This window comes from Lissotriton helveticus, chromosome 2_1 (assembly GCF_964261635.1).
Source record: "Lissotriton helveticus chromosome 2_1, aLisHel1.1, whole genome shotgun sequence".
Taxonomy (NCBI): domain Eukaryota; kingdom Metazoa; phylum Chordata; class Amphibia; order Caudata; family Salamandridae; genus Lissotriton; species Lissotriton helveticus.
Window position 1 is genome coordinate 578840895 of NC_136059.1, and position 18519 is coordinate 578859413.

The 18519-nt window shown below is 44.2% G+C and overlaps 1 protein-coding gene across 2 annotated transcripts in view; it reads left to right on the forward strand.

The window, feature by feature from the left end:
• LOC144819435 (uncharacterized) overlaps positions 1-13274 on the forward strand; it is a 360173-nt gene extending 346899 nt beyond the window's left edge. For both annotated transcript variants that reach the window (XM_078677326.1, XM_078677325.1), the window contains one exon: positions 12787-13274. The gene's annotated coding sequence lies outside the window, so the exon portion shown is untranslated. The remainder of the gene's footprint in view (positions 1-12786) is intronic.
• Positions 13275-18519: the final 5245 nt, after the last annotated feature.

Here is an 18519-nt window from a genome sequence, read left to right on the forward strand (position 1 = left end):
AAGGGGCTTGTAAATCTGCCCCACACTGTTTTTTGTACACATGACCTACGGGTAACAGCTCCAGGTAGACTGCTTACTTGCTTTGGATAGAGACGTCACTGTATACTACTGTTGCTAAGAATGATGATTGCACACTATGAGGGAGTCTCACAGGGGTGCATTGCATAATGCTGCTACTGTCATCCTCTTCTTCCTCATCACCATCTGCTATCACTTCAGATGCTGCTTCTATCTTACACCACCAGCAATATTTTAAGGTGTTATTCCCACATGATTGCATGTTGTTTTATCAGATAGTACTGACGCCTTCCAGTACTGTAATGCCCACCTGACTTACCACAACAAAATTGCTTGCAGCAGATGGAGCATTATGTGATTTTCTCTTTGTGCAGGCTAAGCGTAAAGGAGGTGAAGCTAGGTGGTTTTGTTGTTTGTCTTTCTGTAGGGTGTGCAGCAACTGTCATAGGGGTGGTGGCTGCTGGTTTCTGAGTAGAGGTGGGCGGAATTTGTGTAATCGTGTTACGCAAATCTCTGTGAAACTGTAAAAAATCTCCGCGAACACAGAAATTCCGCGAACACGCTGAATTGCTTGTTCGTAGTGCTTTTTTCCTGTTCGCAGTTGTTGTTTGCGTGCTCAGGGGGAAATGTCTCTTGAATACGCATTTTGGGAACGTGAATGTTGGACCTGGCCCTTTTGGCAGGTTCACCCCTAAACTTTTTGCTTTTTCCTAGCCTGTTTCTGTAACCTGGTGTTGGTGATTTTAGGCCTTGGCGCACTTTTTCACTGTGGTACAGTGTAAAGTGCGTGAGCTCTCTGTGTATGTATGGTGAGTGACCTGCCCTCCCATAGGAATGAATGGGGAATCTGTATGCCCATGGTAGTTCCTGACGTGTGGGGAGTGCAGGGTCGAGTTTGATATGTGCGAACTTGTGACATTGAATGCAGCGTAATGGTGTATGCGGCATGATTGTGTCTAGTCTAGAAGTGCCACTTTGAGAAGTTGGCATATTTGTGCAATTTGTGCCTGGCGTGTGATTGGCTGGTGAGCCTGGCCCAGAGTGCCTGGGCCTGCTTGTGGATTGACTGTCTGGTTTGAGGGTGACAGGGGCTGCAGAGCCCCAGGAGGTTGTCTGAGTCAGCCCGTGGATGAAAGGCAGCATCTGCTGCCAAGGAAGTGGGTGGAGATAGCACCTGAGTGTGAATGAGGCTGTGCCTGCCTGCCACAATGCTGGCTCCACTTCCCCGCTGGGCGACTGTCACCTCTGTCCCTGATACTGAAAGGACTTCCCTATAACCAGTTCTAGCTGGTTCTCACACTGCCTGCACAAAGACTTCAAAGACTTTTCTGTGTATAGGAAGGGGCTGTGTCCAAAAGGTTCTTGTTTTTGGACTTGAATCTGCCATGGGCGTGCTGCTGCTTGGACTCAGGGGAATCCCTGGGCCCTGCCCAGCCCCTGGACTCCTGAAGGACTTTGCCTTGCCCTGGGATCCTTTGGACCTTCTTCCTATCCCCCCAGGACTTTGCTGTATCCCCTGAAAGACTTTGCTGGACTTTGGATGTCCTTATGGCGCTGGGAGCGCTGTAGCTTGATTCTTAGCGCTGATAGCGCTTTACTTTCACTCCTGGGCATGAGGGCGCGTGTTTTTGGCCTCTAGCGCTAAGGAGCGCTTTATTCTGCTTGTGAGGCGCTTGGGAGCGCTGTAATCAGCCCCTAGCGATTGGAAGCGCTGATGTGCCCGGCGGCTGACCACGCCGCATATTTGCCCTTGTTTATTTATTGTACAACGGGAGCCACCCCGTGCTTTGGCGAAGAGATCGCCGCCGTAGCCTCGGCAGCTCGGCCAGAGCCAGTGGGCTCGTCAGGAGGGCCGCGCTGCTATTGGTTGGTCCCAGGGAGAGTTGCCGCGCTGGGATTGGCTGCCGGCGGGGTCCATTTATGATGTTTTCCCCGAGCCGCGCCGTGATTGGCTGCCGGCCCGAGGAGATGGAGGTCCCGCCCTCCAAGCGAGGAAGGAGCATGGCGGCGCCAATGTGAGGAGGTCTCCCGCATTCTAGGGAGAGGCTGCTGGTGCCCAAAGGATGTTGCCGGTCTCCCGTGATTGAAAGGGAGACCGGAGAAGAAGAGAGCCCCGCGGATCCCCCGCCCGACGCTGGAGCCGGACCAGGTCTCGAGGACCGAGCCGGTGAGTAGGGCGGAGCAAGAGGGGGCAATGGGGATCTGCCCGCTCCCCCAAGGGAGCAAATGATGGTGGTGCCAAGACCGGCACCGACTCAGAGCGGCCCCGTTTGCCCAGTGGGCCGCTCCCACGTGGAGAAACGTGTTCTGGGCTAGCAGGCCCATGATGTGCTCAATTTGGGGGTCACGATGATTTAAGGAGCCTGTGCGCTCCACGATGGTGGTGCAGTTAAGGGCGGCCCCGGTTGGCAGTGGGTCGCCCCAACGGTGCAGAGCCCTGGGAGGGCTCCATGGGGCATATTTGTTTCAGAGCCTGTGTGGCTCCAACGTTGGACTATGTGTAGTGTCAGAGCCTGTGTGGCTCCAACGTACGCAGTGTTTGGTGTCAGAGCCTCTGTGGCTCCAGCAGTTCTGTTCTAGGGTCAGTGAGGACCCTGTCGCAGTTTGGATTCACAGCTGCCCAGCAATTAGTGGGCAGCTGCACCGTTTAGGTCTTGTGTGGTTCCCAGGTGCCCAGCAAGTAGTGGGCACTTGCAACGTTTAGGTTTTGGCCAGTGGCGCACCCCTGACTGGCGCTGCATGGCAGCGCGCCCTGACATTCTGGACACAGGGCTCTTTTAGTCCCTTTATTAGATGGGGCTGGTATGTGATTTCTGCGCAATGTGATTTCTATGTTTTTAATAGTAATTGCTAATGTGCGTTTTGCGCAATGTGGTTACCTGCTATGTTTAGGATGGTAATTGCCTATTGTGTGCTTTTGCGCTATTGAGTTATGTTCTGGCTCCTCTGAATGTTTTTAATGCATCATGTGTCTTCCTTGATTTTACACCTCTGAATGTTTTTATGCATCATGTGTCTTTCTTTCCCTGCGCTGCACCTCTGAATGTTTTAGGCATCATGTGTCTTCTGGCGCTGTACCTCTGAATGTATTTTATTGCATCATGTGCTTTTTTCTGAACACCGCTGAATGTGTAGGTTTATGCATCATGTGTTTTCCTTTACTACTCCTCTCTGAATGTGTTTCATGCATCATGGGTAATGTGTTCCTGTTTATACCCCTAAATGTAGTTTATTCTTAGGTGGTTGTTTTTTTCAGTACAGGTGGTCCTAGTGAGGTCCTGGTCCCCTGCGTGACATTCTCCTAAGGTGTTTAGGGTTGCGTAGGTGGTACTTACCTGTTCCCAGTAGTTACTGGATGTGATTTATAACTGTTATTTTGTGATATCCTTTTATTCTAATTTCTGACAGCATTTCTATTTCTACTAAGTGCTGATTATGACAGTGGCCCATGTGGCCCTGTCTTGTAAATAATCCTTTATGAATATTGCCCGTGCCAGTTGGCACAATGTACATGTGTGATTTTTATCTGATGTGTTTTGACAATACAAAAGTTATTTTTACATAACCTTGTGTGGAGTTCCTTTTGTGGTGTGCCTAGGATGTTGTTGCTGTTGTGTGCTGGCGCAAATGCTTTACACATTGCCTCCGAGTTTAGCCTCACTGCTCGTGCCAAGCTACCAAGGGGGTTATCTTGGCGTGTGACTTCCTTGCCCAGACTAGAATGGTGGTTTCTGCCTGGCTTTGGCGTCAGCCTTAGCCTACCAGAAATAGCCAGTTCTAACAGTGAACAAGCAAAAGATTACGCGAAGTTGCGGAATGCAGAATTTTGGGCAATTTTGCGTTCTCCGCGGAATGCAAAACTACCCAAATTCCGCAAGCGTAACGGAATTTACCACCCATGCCTATTTCTGAGGTCTTTCAAATAAGGATGCAGACAATCTTGGTGTAATCACATGCTTCTGAGCAGTTCGAATAGAGATGAACTGTACTTCCTCTGTGCCACTCTCCACACTGACAATCACTGGCAGCTCATCATCCTCACCTTCCTCACTTACAAGCCTTTCTGGAACCTTCCTATTCCCCTTGGACTCAGTCAAAGTCCAACCCATGTCCACATCATCAGAAGGGGTGGGGGTTGGAAAAGATTGGGTGTGCTCTTTCTTTTCTTTGATGGTGAAGTTGATGGGGGAAGAACAGTCTCAATAACATCTTGCTTAGAAGGAAGATCAGCCTCATGATATGCTCCTTCTTCATACTCACACACACACATGCACACACACATACACACACTGGCTACACAAAGTGTCCCACCCTGCATGGCTAGAAAAGAAGGAGGCATGGAGAACAAAGAGCACATGGCTGCCTATGGCAAGCACACAGACTAGCTATACAAAAAGACCACTGTGTGGCCAGCAAAGTAGGCAACATGGAGAACATATAGCATAGTTACCCTGTCCTGGCTGGACTACCTTACGCCGCACTAAAAGTATCTTATAACATTGCAGGGAAATGATTGTGAAGATATATATTATTTACCTAAAACTTGTCTGGGCACACATACATAGTCCTGCCCTTCACCCACTACCATTAAATCAACAATGCTAAAAACACAATTAAATTCAGTTTAAAAATTGCCTAACCATAAACAGCCCGAAGCAATATCAATCAATCACCTCTTCAAAATACCTTTAAATGTTGCAGAAAAAAAGTAAAATATAATATATCAACCATGTCACACATACACAAACTCACAAAAAATGGTGGGCTAGCACATGGGGAAGAAGGTAGCTGAGAACAAAGGAAGATGTATGGTTATATGGGACTGGACTTCAGGAACCACCTTGACCCTAGCCACTAGCAGGCACTAAAAAAAACTACATTTTGCATTTAATACAAGGCTGTCCCTTTTTAAAGAAACATAGCACAGCAGCAATGAGAATGTGAAAAGTACATCAACAATACACTCAAGATAAAGTGCAGGGAGACTACCCCCCAAACAGTAAAACATCAACATCATAGTAAATGATAGGCAAATCTGTGCTAAGTTCACAAAAACATTCAAGAAAATTGAGGAAAGTGTATTTAACCCCAGGCCTCCACCATTCAAACCATGCATAAACATTTTCCAATTACAAAAGGTAATCTCACATGGGCCCCTCCCCCAGTCTGATAAGACAGGGTTACTGAAACTGGCAGAGAGACTGGCTGATAGTTTTGGAGATTGTGTGACTCATAGTGATTATTGTGAGATTGGTAGTGCATGAGACTGAGACTGAGGGTGACAGGAGGAAGGTAAGTGTATCATGCAGGAGGGGTGTATGTGGTGTAAAGGAAGGTAGGTATGTGTGCAGCAGTGGTGCATGTGTTGATATGCAGCAAGTACTTGTGAGTCCAGGGGCTGTCCTTTTCCAGATGATCTCTTTGCCTTCAGGGCCCAGATATAGAGGCTTTGGGTACCAGCTTCTAATTTCCACATTCAGTGCCCTTGGGACTTTGCCGAGCTTCACTGCACATTTTTCCCAAAGCAACAGATCTCCAGGAGGCTCCACGGGTGCAGGAGGGCTAACTCTTATCCTATTATTATGATTAGATCAGTAACAGGACACAAGCTGTGACCATGGACTAAGGCCATTAACTCCCACTACCCCTGCACGGGGACTGTCCTTCTCACTACCACATGCCTCGAAGTTAGAGAGGCATGCAGTTGGATTAGACTTGTATTAAGTAGTGTTCAGTAGAGTGAGTGGGGTATGCAATAGTGTTAAGTGGGACATACACTGTAGCTGATTGCGGCTTGTAGTGAGGTAAAGTGAGTAAGCCTTGCGATAACAGAAAAGCATGAAGCAGGGTGAGTGCTACCAGCACTTGGTTGAGATGAGGCATGCTGTAGTGCTTGGTAGGGCAAGTGTGCCATATGGTAGTGCTGAATGGGGCTTGCAGTGAGGTGAGATAAGTCTGCTTTGCATCAGCAGTGTGAACCATGAAACAGAGTGAGCGGGATGTGGAACATAGGTGAGCAGGGCTTACGGTTCAAGCTCAACTTGGACAAGACAGAGGTGACACGCTTTTGAAGGAACACCACACTCTGGTCTGTAGCCTGATGGCCATCTGAACCTAGAACATCACCCACGCTGTATAGCTAACCTAGAAACTTAGGGCTCATGATCAACAAACAAATATCGATGTCCAGCCAGGTGAACACAATCGCCTCCTCATGCGTCCACACCCTCAAGATCCTCAGGAAGATATTCAGATGACTTCCTCTACAACTTGTTGAACTATCTCTCAAGCTCTAATCAGCAGCAAGCCAGACTACAGGAAAACACTCTAGGTCGGGATCTCCGCACAACCCACCAAGATGGTACAGATCATGCAGAACACAGAGGTTAGACTCACACTCAACTTCTTACCCTGCATAAACGTATCCACTCATCTCAAGTACCTCTACTGGCTCCCTATCCACAAGTGTGTCCAGATCAAACTACTCACTAGGGGGATGTGTGGCACAGCAGCCAGAGCAGCTGACTCTGGAGCGCGGGGATCACAGTTCGTTTGCCAGGGGCAGCTCAGCATCATGCGACTCTAGGTAATAGCTCAGTTAATTTCCCTGACTGCTCCCAGCACCTTGAAACCTTAAGGGGAGATATGTTAGTGTTTTACATTTGTGGATTATTATTAATACTACACATGCAAGGCATTGCACACCCTAGATCCCACCTACATGAACATCTGCATTAGATTTCCAACTACCACCAGACATCTTTGCTCTACCATCTGTCTGCTCATCTCCATCACGCACATCTGAAGGGTCAGAGCTGGTGGCCCTATCTTCTTGTACCTAGCTACTAAAGCCTTGAGCAAACTCCCACTTCACATTAGAGGCAGCAGTTCACCCCCAGAATTCTGTAAGAAGCTGAAGGCATGGTATTCGAATAATCCCCAGCTTGGGCAGCACCCCCTTTCTCAAAGTGCCAGGATACTAACCTCTTGACATGCACACTCTATAACTATACATAACCTAACAATGAGCAAGGCATGTGGGAGGGGATGTCAGCTTGAGGTGTGTGAGGAAGGATGTGGAGGGTGTATGGGGCAGATGGAATATGCACCAGGTGAGGTCAAGAGAGAGTAAGAAACTCTGTGACAAACCTTAACGCCCAAATGGAAACAGCCACATTCTACAAATCAGAAACGTACGCGTAGTACATAATTGGGTGGTCCTATGTCATTCTCAAAAAAATCATTCATGAACAAACTGTTTTAGACAATTGCTTTAATAGAACCTTTTTTATCTTCACTGGCTCTCACTAGGTTGATGAAGCCACCCTGGTGAAAGTAATTTGTATTGAAAACTTAGGGTCTGATTTACAGTTTGGCAGACAGGGTAATCTGCTACCCACTTAATTGAGAATCGGGCAGACAGTCATGTTTCAGACAGTGGTGTCACACTGGCACTGCCATCGGAAACTCTACGACAGAGCCACTGGAAATATGCAGCAGGGGAGGGCCAAATTATGTGACCGGTTTGAATAAATTATGCAGCAAGAAAAGGTCAAATTATACTGCACATTTTTTGATAGTCCTACTTCATTATTTTGTCATTTTTAAACGTGTTAACACTGCTTCAATATAGGTTTTACCTAAACAGTTCCAGTTTAATACAACAGTAAGCAAATGAAAGATGACCAGTTAACCTTTGCAAAGGGGCTTCCACCGAGCAGCAACACGTGTCACCTAGATTTAGTAACTATTGAGACGTTTGTGCAAGAAAATTATTTTTTTTTGCAATATCTGCAGATTATGAAGCAGATGGTGGATTATGTGGCAAATGCATCATATCCCTAATGATGCAGTGCTCACAAACTCAAATAATTCTGGTGGGTTTGCCCTAGACTGACAGCCCAATGGAGTATAGGCCATCAGTGTAGGTGCATCAGATCATCTGCCCATTTAGAGAGGACAGTTTGATGTAATCATTTCTTGTTTAGGAACACCAGGGAAACTCTTGAGGTCCTGAACAGATAAATTCGAAAATGACCTGCATACCAGTGGAGCAAACTCCCAGAAGAAAACTCCCAGGCCCATTGATTTATTATTTTTTTGATTTTACAAACTCCCGCTTTGGGAGTTTGTCTTTGAAAACCAAAACGTTTGGTGAGTGACTGCATGAAACATTATACCCATTCACTATATTTTCAGTCCCTTCAGCGGAGCCTCTTATTGCCTCATCTCACAAGAATGGCAAAGATCAATAAATATGGCAGGTGGTAGTCCAGCCAGTGAGGCAGGACCTAGGCCTACTGCCATGCTTTAAATTGGGCCCTTACTTTTTCATGCCTGATTTTCATTTTCCAGTCCTTAGTTTACTACAATTACATGTTATATATACTTGCATATAGGTGCACTCAGCCAGCCCTCTTCATCCATTGGTTTATTATTGTGTCATTCACATTTTTCTTCCACACATTACAGCATACAGCATGTGGCATGGGCCAGCCCATGTGAGTCACTGGCTACCTTCACAGTGGGTGCATTCTGTTCTTTCACAAGGACCACATCCACACACAAAATAGTTATCTTGAGTGTCAGGGACTACATTGGCAAGGGGTGCTTTTTTGAGACCCAAATATATTTGTACTATTAGCCACTCGGTTATTTTTTTTATTTTGACGAGAGCCCACCAGCATACCCAACAATAAACTTTTGTATAATCCATGACATAACCAAACAGGATTTGACAAATCCAAAAGGCTGGCAACCAATGCCAGATGTTTTGGCTTTCCCAATGCTTGTTAAACTCTTCAGGTGTTCTGTCCCATTTCCAGGTGAAATGTCCAAATGTGAAACACTCAATTCACAATATTTTAGCTTTACATGTAATCCTGATGGATTACTGGTCCCATCGGGATTACCAAGGCTCTCAGGTAATGAGGCTAGGGGTCGGTGTAACTCCTGTAATTTGCTGTAGCATAATTTTGGGGAATTACCACAAAATTACTCAAGATTCCATATAATGATACAAGAAGAGCAATTCAGCATTTAATACTATTTTGCAAAAATGCCCCCTCGTGTCCAAAATGGATGCAAGGATTCATTTTGTGACAAGAAATAGCACAAAAAGCAAACCAACACGAATTGCAGCACAATCACCCCACCTCACTTACTGCCAGCATTTAGCACTATCTGCTTAGTACCAAATGCATCCTCACTTCCAAAATGGACACAAGGATGCATTTAGAGTTAAATGCAAATCAGCGCCAACAGCAGCAGGAGCAGTCGCTCACCTAATTAGTTGTGTGTGTGCTCGATTTCCCACCATATTATTCTTAATTATGCAAGTTTGTGTATTCATGTAATTATTGCCAACTGCGCATCAGAGAGTAATGCGGAATTACCAAATTTATTCCAATAAATAAAAATTACTCCCAAGCCTAATTGAGACCTTCAATGTTACGCACATATTTTTATCACCTACAATATCAGACATAGGCAACATTGCATCAGCGTGAACCCGCATGTGGAATAAAACACGTGGGATAACTTTGACTGCACAGAATTCTCTATGTAACAATTGCTGCTGTTACTATGTATGTGCTGTATTTATGCCGCTGTTACTGGTTAACGTCCTAATCATATAATTAGCTCTATCTAGTACGTCAAAGTTGATCCTATTTTACAGGTAACCTTAGAAACAGCTGTCCATGTTTCCATTCAACCTGCGCCCATGTGGTACTTGTTTGCTATTAAGTTGTGATGTTTGGCATTAGTGGTTTACCTACATTTGGGCACTATTTCATAAAGAGGGAATACCTGATTTCCTCACTACTTTTCCATTTTCTACTAAAATAGGTGTGAAAAAAAGGGAATGCCAGTCATTGTCACTAGCTACTGCTTACCTGCCCCTAAGGTATTCTTTAAGAGTAGACATCTTTCATGTATCTCCTTAAGTGTTCCTTTGGGTGCCAGAGTGATGTATTGTCTGAGAATGTACACATAAACATTGCAGCTAAGTTAGTCATTCACAGGTGGCATTTAAAGAACACAGGCACTTATCACATTGAATGAGTGCACTCATGCAGATAATGCAAAGGTTAAATGATTAAATGCAGTGAATGCTCCCTTTTTTCTAAAGACCATCAAAGATACTTCAAAGAAGACCTTCTATAACATGCTTAGCAAATAGGAAGAATATGGAAGACCAAGCTACAGAGGTGCAGCCTGAGATCCTGTCATCAAAGGTGACTAAGTAGCAGCTTAATGCCATTAAACTATTTCATGCAGGATTTGTTCCTCCTTTGTCGGCAGTTATCATTCTTCTGACTATTTCAGTCCCCGAAGCTATTTACTTTCAGCACCATGACTACATTCAAGAAATCCCTGCCAACTGAACAGCTAAGACATTCATGTCATTTTTTTCTCAAAAGGGAAACATTGAGCTATGTAGAGAAGCTCCTTTCCCTATACCCCTATACGCCCTCACAGTGAGGAGGTGAGCCATTCCAATTTCCACACAGGAAGGGGAGTTACTCAAGAAGATTGAGTGAAAAAGAGAGATTGAGATGTCATCAGTGATGTCTTTAATAATGTCATTTAACATGTCATGAGTGATGTAATATGTGAGGTCATAAGCAGTGCTTGGCGGGGGCACAAGCTACAGTTAGTTCAGTAAATTATAACTTGTGAATTTCAGTGTTTTCAAAAGTTCACTTTCATCTAATTTCAACATCTAACTATAACATCACTTTAACCTTATTTTTTTTCAAGGAATTTCTTTTTTTTTATGTAAGCTAAGTTCTTACTGCCATACCTAACTATAAAGTCACTTTATCCTTTGCTTTTTCTGTGTTTATAAGCCTAGAAAATGTACCAATAATAGCATAGGCTATATAAACTTGTGCTATTGACATTTGCAGAAATTGACATTTCTCCATTGTATTTTTTGTCTTGTACATTGGTGTCATTTATGGTTTGGATTTCCCTTTTTTGTTAAACTAATGAGTCAACACTGTTTCACAATGTCACTAAGTCACACTTTTATGTTGTTGTAATGTCTGTGTCACAGCTTTATATATGAGACTTAATTTCTCTAATATCTGTGTATACTTGGATGTATGATTGTGAATATACCAAGTAACCACATTCTTTGGTGTGTTGTGTCTAATCATCAGTAGATTTTGTGTAACCGCAATGTCAATTGAGGCTTGTAAATCTTTTTGGGTGCTTCTTTAGATCCTATGTATAGGTGTATTGTTCAAGCAACAATATCACACAAAGAAAGTGTATCTCCCAACAGAACTCTCGTAGAATTTAATCATCCAGAATTATATCCACCCTAACCACCCATTCCTGATTGTTGGATATGTCACTGATTTCTGCACTGGCCTGATTGCTCGCCCTCCCCAGATCCAGCAAGTGAAATATCTGACCCTTGAATACTTGGCTGCCAAGCTGGCAGCCCTGCATCTCTGGATGAGCTATGCTCATACTCTTCATCAGAATTTACGAAAGTGCACACTCACGTCACTTCCCTGAGTATCAAATGCAATCTGTCTTCATCTGTTTAGCATAAAACAACACTCTCAGATGGCAGTAACATGTGGAATAAAGTTGTAATAATCCCCCATCAGTGTTGAACAGGGTCTGGTAAGATAAGTCAGCGTTTAATTGCAGGTATTTGTGTGTAATATGATGGTCGCTGGTTCAGATCTCGACAGGTCGACTCAGCCATTCGCCCTTCGCCCTTCTGTGGTCAATAAAATTAGTAACGTTTAGTTAGCTAATAGTTAACACATCCTATTAGTTTCTAGGGACCAGACAGTTGGCAAAGTGTGCTATATTACAACAGTAATGATCATCCTGTGCCCGCGCAGGGGCGGCTTTAGGCTCATGGCGGCCCTGAGCAGGGAGCGTAGGTAGGGGGCCCGAGGCCGCCAAATCCATGCCAGGGGCCGCCACGCAAGTATGTATCTAAGTATATATATTGGCGTGGCGGCCCCTGGGGTTTGGCGGCCCTGTGCAGGTGCACAGCTTGCACATGCCTAAGGCCGGCCCTGGCCCGCATCACTGTGAACTGTAATGAATGCCCTTCTCTACTACTTGCCCTTTTAATATTTGGGGCCATGCACAATTATTTATACCAACTTGTGCCACCTATGCACGTGCGTTATTAGCATCATGCCCTCGTGTGCAGCTGTCTTCCTCCTCCATTCTGCGTCCTCTTTGTGAGAACCTTTCATCCACGAAAACTGAAACTCATGAACCTCAGCCGTGTGCCTACAAATGTGCAGTATTTGCTGCCCTTTATCACCATGCACTGCCACCTATGTCTCTAACCCCATACATTCATGAATAACTGGTGCACTTCACACCTTCAGGCTGAAAACCTGTGCATTTATGAACGTTGTGATACCTTAAATTGGGGGCTCCTCGACTGAAACAGATGTGTTTTAGACAAAATAGAAATGTTTAGTGACCCGGTTACTTACCGGTAATCTTCATTATTCCTAGTTCAGGTCTTCCTTGATACACTTCTTTCATACTGAGATGTTATCTGCCCCACAGAAGTAATTCCCTAGATGACAAAAAAAAGAGTTCCTTCCAACATGGCTGCTGTTACTCAGCAGCACCTAAAAGGGAGGAATTTTCATCAAGACTTCATGTTTTTGGTTTCTGTGGATGATGTCTCCTTAGCTGACATTCAAGTAAGGTGGTGTCTTTTCTTTGGTTTATGTTGTTTTTATATTAAAAGTGTTTTCTTTTTCCTCCTAGGAGACCACAACAATCGTCTTCACCTCTATATCCCGTCACTACCCTTAGCTATAGCATGCCGGGCCTCAATTTATGCTCGCCTGTACCGCTTCAATAGATTTGTTTCATTCAGCAGTCTGTGGTTTTTCAGCACTAGAGAGCATGTCCTCCGTGCTCAGAGCCCCTGGGGGATATGTCAACTTTGTTACAGCCACTCCTTATATCGGCGTACGGATTATTCAATGTATTTGCTGATAGGCAGTCTGCCTGATCCTAGATGATGGCTCACGCAGGATTACCGGTGAGATTGAGTTGCTCTGAAACTGGCCAAAACAGGAGGTTTAAGTCAATTTTAGGCTCAGAACTTGCTGATCTTGGGAGACACTCATCACTGACGGTGCTCACAGCAGTTGAAGAAACTTTGTTGAGCATTTATGTTCACCCCTTTAGTCTGGCCTGAAAATGTTGTCTAAAGATTCCATGGAGGAGTCTTTGGTGGAAGTAGCTTCAGGGGGGGTGTTTAGGGTGTTACCCCCCCTCCCCCAAATAAATGTAATTCCAAATCAATTGTTGTGTACAGGTGCTTTCAGCCGGTATGTGAGATGGGTTTTGAAAGCCCTAAACAATGTTTCTTTGACATAATATTGTGTTTTTCTCATTTAGTCCTCCTATGAATATTTATTCCTCTCTCTTTCCACTTCCTCTTGAGCCCCTCTCATGCGCCCTGCTTGTCATATTATGTATTTTAACAATATGTACCAGCGTGATGGTCGGGAAATCTGATGCTCACCCCTCCCCACTCTTACTGACCAAGCTAAGCCCGTGTCCAGGGTTCAGGAAGATATCATTACTGAAGTTGATAATGAGAATAAGATTGGACATTTTCTTTTGTCTATGAGTTAGCAGAAAATCTGCAATATTTACAGGAGAACCTGATCTTTTCAACTCTCATCTCTTCAGCTGAAAATTATAATTTCCTCCCACAGTACCAGAATTTGGAGCCGTGATCTGTTCCTTTATGTGAAGCCATTTGCCGGGTGCACTCCCATAAGTGGAAAAAGGTGGAGAAGGCCACTTTCCCTAGCTTTTTATCTAGGCGCTACCCGGTGGATAAATTCCCTGAAGAATTACCTGCAGTAGTAAAAGTTGACAACTTCATGGCCGGTCTCCCTTGCAAGGTACTGTAATATCGGAAGATGTCTTGACTCCTCATCCTGTAGATAAAAAGCTTGGAAATGCTATAAGAAATATCTTAATGGAGTTTGCTGAAAAGAAAATGCCAGAGTGAAAAGGTTCCTTGTGTTTATGTCTTGGCGTATGAGGAACAAAAAAAAATATGTTTTTGGACAAACAGGGATCTTTATGGGGTCTTCTGAAAAAAAGGAGCAGAAGGGAGAATGTTAAAATGAAAAAGAAATCCCCAATTTAATGTTGTAGAAGATAGAGGGAGCCAAAATATGTTTCAGAAACCAGATGTCCCCTTCAAAACAATTACAGAATAGCTGGCAAGCAGTCTAGGTGGATCTGTGGATCAGATTATGCACTCATCTTCTAATGAATGCTCTTCCAGCCAGAGTTAAGGCAAATTGATGAGCAGGTAAGGTGCAGTATGACAGGCCATCTGTGCTATACCTGCATGTAATTCAGTAAACAGCTTGAGTTTCCACTGATTCTAATCAAGGACAAATGCCTCATTTATCAATCACTTCAAAAACAGTTTGCATTTCTTAATCAGTGTTTGCATACATTACAGACCTTCTGCACCTCTCTTTGTTGTTTCGCATACTGTGAAGAGTCACAGCAGGGTAACTGTTTCTTTTACTACAGCTGCGGATAATTATGTCAAGTGGATCACGGACAGAATATATATATATGAAAAAAAAATATTGTGTGGACAGAATATTGTGTCAAAAATATCGAGGATCAAAATATCGAGAAAATAAGTGCAAATAGGTAAGTATAGATTTACTATTCTTAGCTCCACATTTACATACCTTTTAGGTATATATGTTGTATAGATACAAAAATGTGGAGTAATATATCATAAAAGTTTGCTAACGTTTAGAAACTTACCTTCACAATAGTTTTGTCCTCAGTATTCTTGACACGATATTTTGTCCCACAATATTTTTTATTTTTGTTTCTGATAGTCTGTCTAAATGCCCCTAAATCTCATTATTTCTCACTTGGAAGCGATAATCCCGGTGCACAAAGATCCTCTATGTAAATCAGGCTTGATATTGTACATTCACAAAGAAGTCTGCACTGGTGCAGGTAAAGAAATGGAAATAACTAATCTTTTTTTTTTTTTAAATAGTCCCTATTTTATGCAGCACGGATCAGACCCTGGCATGTGTCTGAGTACTCCACGATGTGGTAAAAGGAAAAAGAGCAAGCAGTATGTAAGAGGTTGGTTGTGCCTGGAGTCCCACTAAGACCTCTCTAACACCAAAATCCCATAAGCACAAAATATAGAGTGACATTGCGCCCTACCAGAGTGGGTTCAGGACACAATACAAAATGTTAAGCCAGTGACAATAAGGCCTAACGGGAGGCAGCGCGGTGGGGCGGCGTGGGGAAAAGAATAAAAAAGTTCTTACTTGCCATCTGCAGCGTCGTGCTCTTCTGGCCTCTGCTCATCGACTCCATGCAAGCCACAGGTTCCTCTACGCCAATCCAGACGCTGGCCTTATGCTGGTATCACCCAGCTTGAGAGAAGCACGGTGATTGGTGTGAGCGCTGAGAGAACACAAATCTGAAAAATGTAGAAGTGCACCATATTTACAAGCACGTTGTATTAGTCTAGTAGATAATATTCAAGAGTGTCAAAATTATATAGAGAAAATATATACATGAGTGTTTAATTAGAATAGAGACACATATATCAGTGTGAAAACTAATGTAGAGCTTTGTAGAAATGTTAGAATGATGTTGGAGTCTCACGTTATGTGGCTGTGTGAAAAAGAAATGTAATTCTGCAAACCATGGAAATGTGTAGGCCACATGGCATTTCACAAGAAACGAAAGATGCTGCTACACTTTTAAGTAACTTGGATTCTAATGTCATTTTACTATAGAGTATTATTAATCATGGAATTGAAATAATGTTTAAATAGATGTGCTACATTATAGTAATGTGTGTTAGTTAGAATATTGTTTAAACAAAGAAATTAAATGTGCATATTGCAGAGGCCCGTTTCATGTAATTCTAGTAGGCCTGAATAGATAAAGTCGCTTCTTTGATCTGCATGTGCTCGTTAAGGAGAGGTCGCACAGAGCACGAATGAAAAGCCTGTCCAAAAATAGTTTACGACCTAAGATATGGTGGAGGCCGGAATTTGGGGCCTACCGAGAAAGTGTCTGTTTGCAGGTGCGAGGGGGACTTAATCAGAAATGATGAATAGACTTTTGTTCAGAGACGCCAGGCACAGGCCTGTAGGAGTCTTCAGGAATTTTAGGGGGTACCGCCTGGTCGGAGAGAAGCCTGGGAAGCAAGGTCAACTTTAATGAAGGGTCCCGAGGAGCACCAGCATGGAATTTGCCGCCAGAAACTACACCACGTGAGAGGCGTCTCCAGGGGCGTTCCTATTGGAAATGTGATTTTGTATTAGGGACAGCACCCCGGGGTGGAGCTAGAGCAGATGATCTGAGGAACCTAAGAGAGCGGATGGGTAGGCAGCTAGGGAACTGCAAGACTTCGACTTTGAGACAAAGACTAAGGGAAGTGTGTGATCTTCTTTGGAAGTCACCACTGCTGACACCTTTTTAGGTAAAGATCTTGTTAAGTAGGGATGTCACTTAGTCCAGAGTAGGGACAGCCTAACCTGAATTTTTCCTTTCTGTAAATGACTCTCAAGTTGCAACTCATAGCGATTCTTGCAACTCTCGTGGTATTTGAGATATTTTTGATAATTTCCTCTTGCCGATTAAGAGCATTCAGAGAATATCTTTTTATATTGATACCTGTATATCTTTTGAATCTTATTCTGAGATGTTTGTATCTCCAGATACTTTTGGCTTTATAATAAACTTTTAAACCTTTTCTAGTGGTAAGTGGTTTTTTAGAGTGGTGTACGTTCTTTCTTGATTAACCTAGTAGTGGATTGCCTTTTACTCAATGACAGGTACCAACGATTCAGTCGACCTGAGCTGGGATCTGGTAAGGTAACAATAGACCAGAAATCCCGCGTCAGCAGTTGGTAGCAGATTAGGATGGTTATCTTCCTGAGGAAGGTAATCTAGGCTAGGTTAGTTTACCCCAAGGTCCCTAGAGTTCGAGAGGTGGCCTGCCGAAGAAGGCACTGACGGAGAGGGAAAAGCAGCAGTATCGGACGAGAGTGAGTATAAAAAGTGTCATGCGTGGACAGATTGCGGTGTTTTGTGTTGTATTTGTATTGTAATGTCATGCGGAGTTGAATGCCTGTAGTGTGATTGTGAGAAGGTTGTGAGCGCGCGCAACCTGGTAAAATCTTAAGTTCGGGGTAGAGCTTAAGTGGTTCGGGTGTATCGAACATCCAGAGTAATTGTCGACCAGAGTAAGGAGGTCATGAGGTACCATTGACCGCCGCAGGACCGAGATAGGGGGAGTGTAAGAGTGAGTGTGTGAGTAACAGACGCAGGTCGAAAGTTACTGTGTGTAAGTAACCTATCAGAGAAGGCGATTGTCTGGACGTAAACGGAAAGACATTTCATCAGTTAAGGTGACAATTACAGTTAGACTGTGGACGTACAGTCAAAGAAAAGTGATCGCTTGGACGGAAGTAATCATTTTTCGGAGTATGAATGAAACGCATGCATGACCGCGGAGACGAGCTGAGAAAGGAGGGGAACTGCTGCGAAGGGGGATGAGTGACGTCAGCGAGAGTCGCGCTGAGATAGGCCGGTTAGTGAGAAGCCGTGCCGTGATAGGGCGGTTGGTGTGACGTCAGTGAAAAGCCGCGTTCTGATAGGGTAGTTAGCAAGAACCGTGCTGAGATTGGTGGATTGTCATCAGGAAGTAAACAGACGCGGAGAAAAATAGAAATTTTGTAGGTTTTGAACATGAAGTGTTTTAAATGTTTGAGAGGGATTTTTAAGAGAAAAAGAAGGAACTCTTATTACGGGGAAGAGGCACCGCCAGAGGGTACACCAGCTTACTATATGGCAGCGAATGTTGGCTTGCATACGATACTATGGATTAGTGAATGGAATAAGATTTCGGAAGGGAATGAGGAACTGACGTTTCCTAAGTATGGAACGTTCAAATTAGAGGCGTTACATCGGCTGAAATCAATTATGTCCTCATCGAATCCTCCGCCTAGACCAACACAGTTTGAGGCCCTTAATGCGTGGCTTAGGGCGGCACATGACAGAAATCTGAACAGGCGCCAAGAAAGGTTGAAGCGATCAGTAAGGGCAGTGCGAGATGCCCAATGGGATGCGGACGCCAAGAGATGGAGGGTACAGGCTATTGAGGTGGATAAGTTATACCCAGTGAGAGAGGTGACAGGAGAACAGAAGCTCATGGAAGAGGATGAGGAGAGCGAGTCGGAGGACAACTTGATAAATAGGTTGCTGATAGATAGACCGCCTCCGAACGTTGGGAGAATGGAAGATAGGGGACTCGCAAGGGATGATGGGCCTGCCATAGAGGGGTATGTACCACTCCCTATATCAGAGTGGACACCTACCAAAGGTGAGGAGACACCTCAACATAGTACAGTACCGAGAGTAGTCGGAAGGTTTGTGGTGCAGAAGGTACCAGAAACCGAGAGG